The 3,032-nt window shown below is 46.4% G+C and overlaps 1 long non-coding RNA gene across 1 annotated transcript; it reads right to left on the minus strand.

Annotated features, from left to right (window-relative positions):
• Nucleotides 1-1,253: 1,253 nt before the first annotated feature.
• Nucleotides 1,254-2,295, minus strand: LOC146424393 (uncharacterized). Its single transcript, XR_014847068.1, has 3 exons — nucleotides 2,162-2,295; nucleotides 1,407-1,532; nucleotides 1,254-1,280 (listed from the first exon to the last, which is right to left on the minus strand). It is a non-coding gene; the product is annotated as an uncharacterized LOC146424393 (long non-coding RNA).
• Nucleotides 2,296-3,032: the final 737 nt, after the last annotated feature.

Consider the following 3,032-nt stretch of genomic DNA (forward strand, 5'->3'; position numbering starts at 1 on the left):
GATTGAAAATTACAAGTTTACATATGCCAATTGTGTCCATGTACATGAAAGAGGATCTACACAGCTCTTACATGAGCCCAGCCACATGAGAATTATGAGAATTTAGAGGAAGACATAAAATTAATATTTGTAAATTTCCCAAAAATATATTTATGTCCACTAGTAAAATATTGGTAATTCATAAATTCTCCAGTACTCAGCTGAACAGGAATCTATACAATGTATGCTTACACCAATTACAGCCATAGAGAAGAAGGTTTAAATAGTCTATTTTAAAACAATTTTATAATGTGGAAAAATAAGAACTATCTCTGACTCTGTTTCAGCCTGTATCACCACCAGCCTGCACTTTCCTACACACCTACAGTGAATTCTGAGATGCTACAGCAGCAATTGCTTTCTGTGACAGCAAATAGCTAGACAGTAATACATATATACACATATATATACATATATATACATATATGTACATATATATACATATATATACATATATATACATATATATACAATGTATGTATACAAAAGAAAGCTAATTTTACCTATTTTGATGTACCACAACTGCTGCTGAATTAGATGGGGGAGAGGAGACTGCATATGTGTTATACCACCCTTGTTATGCAGGTTTTTTGTTATTGACTCCAGTTTACACATCGAAGATTATTGTCTGTTAGATTCCAATGGCATTAAACTAGTACTGTTATTCTGATGATAATTATATTATTTTATTATACCTTAAAATCTTTTTTCTTAAAGGTAGTATTCTATGTGACAATGATACTGGAGTAGTTTTTATGTTAATGTCCCTTTCAGAAAACTGACATTATTAACAGAATGAATGTAACTGAAGAGGCATCCTTTTAGAAAATCTTAGCTAAAAAACTATTATATGTCCATTTTCATTGACATATTATTCATTCTGAAGGAAAATTATCCCATTGAGACTATACAAGTTCTTTTACAAAAGGTGAAATGCTGCTCCTATTTGAGTCAAAGACAGATCTATCAAGTTTTGACCCAAAGCACAGGACGTTTATTTTTCCCAACAAACTCTTCTAAGACTCTAAAGAAGAAAAACTGCTGACTATTTCCCACAGTCATTTACTTACAAAGTTCATTTTTACCTGGCTTCTGTTTTCCCCATGCTGAGGTACAAATTAGAGATCAAAAGGCTAAGCAGAAGGCGATTCCTTATCACAACTTCCTGTGCACTGACAGTCTCCTTACTTTCTTTATTACATGGGTGTGCTGATCTTGCTCCCTCCTGCAGCCTTGCTCACCTGCCTCACCATCAAAGCCATAATAGTCATTAAGCAAATAAAGAAGATCTGAGTTCTTATCACACGCTGCACTTCAGCACAAATATTTAAATCATCAATGTTTAGGAGGAGTGAATAACCACTCACTATTACTCATGGTGTGAATCTTCAGCCTGTCCTGGGCAGGGCCTGGAGCTGGACTTCAATGATCCCTGTGGGTCCCTTTCAACTCAGGACATTCTATGATTCAGATTTCAGTAAGTGCTGAAGAAACTGAAAAATATGGCAACAAGGCATCTACACTTGGAGGAGATAGATCAGTTTTGCCCTGAACTCAATGAATCCCATGATTGTTCTTACATTAAATATGAGTGTTTGCCATTCTAGCACAAACCACTTTTTAAATGTGTTCTTATGGTGTCGACCAGGCACAGAAATTTCAAAGGCAGGTGCTTACAGATTTCAAAATAACAGCAAGGCACCTTGGGTATGAGGTGACAGCAGGGCCCTCCAAAGAGCCTTTTAATGGACTGTATAGAGTGGCTGCTGCGACGTGACACTGCAGTGAGGGGTGCAGGGCAGTCACCATTGTGGGCGGGTTGAGCTCCACCTGACAGTGTTGTGAAGCCAAGATTGTATCATTAGCCCTACGCAGAGTGATTTCTCCTTAATCATTTCTGCAGCTTATGACAAGATTTAATATCCTTGCATGTCATTAACTGGCTTTAGTAACTGCTTAAGACCTGGACTTGTTTTTTCTTTTGGAACCTCCGTCGTCGGAGGAGCACAGCGACGAGGTGGATCCGTTGTGATAATAACTCAATTACTCGGCAGCGGGGGGAAGAGGGCTCCGGCTGCCGCCAGAGACGGCTCCTCGGCGGGCAGTGCTAATTAGAGGTTACCATTTATGACAATTAATAGCGGCAGTGCAACCCCACGGCCGGAGGGAGGGCACGGGAGACGAGGCGGCGCGGGGGCTCGGCGGCTGTGTCCTGGCGGGGAGAGGAGCGGCAAGGAGCCCCGGACCGGCGCATCCCGCCGCCTCCCGCAGCATCCCGCCGCATCCCGCCGCATCCCGCCGCATCCCGCCGCCTCCCGCCGCCTCCCGCCGCCTCCCGCCGCATCCCGCCGCATCCCGCCGCATCCCGCCGCATCCCGCAGCATCCCGCAGCATCCCGCCGCATCCCGCCGCCTCCCGCAGCATCCCGCCGCATCCCGCCGCATCCCGCCGCATCCCGCCGCACGCGCTGCGCGCTGGCACTGTCTCCCGGGAAACTCCAATCACAGAGGCCGCCGCGCGGCGGGGGCGGAGCCGCGGCATCCCCTAGGCCGGGCCGCTGCCGCCGGCGCTGGGGATGCGCTTCGGCAGCTCCGCCGCAGCAGATCTGGGCAGGTGGCTTGGGCTTCGAACCAGCAGGATCAGCCTGGGGAGCCGCGGAGGGACATGCGGCCTGGCAGAGAGCTAGCGGGCCCAGCGGAGCCTGCTCGTTAGCCAGGGGAATTTCCGTCCCCTCTCCTCTACCTTCCCCCGCCTACGCCTTCCCCACCCCTCCGCCCCCCCCCCCCCGCCCTGCCCTCCACCGCAAGCATTAATCATTTACATTAGTTGTATGGAATTAGGGGTAATATAACTTTTTGAGCATTAGATTTAGAGACACAGACTGAACATCACAGTTCCTTTCTACTGCATTACATACATATTCCTAAAATCAGATTGGATAGATTGGAGTCAGACTCGATACTGATGCCTACAAAGTCGATGGCACAGGTTCA

This window comes from Lichenostomus cassidix, chromosome Z (genome assembly GCF_008360975.1).
Source record: "Lichenostomus cassidix isolate B80296 chromosome Z, HeHo_3.0, whole genome shotgun sequence".
NCBI classification, from domain to species: Eukaryota; Metazoa; Chordata; class Aves; order Passeriformes; family Meliphagidae; genus Lichenostomus; species Lichenostomus cassidix.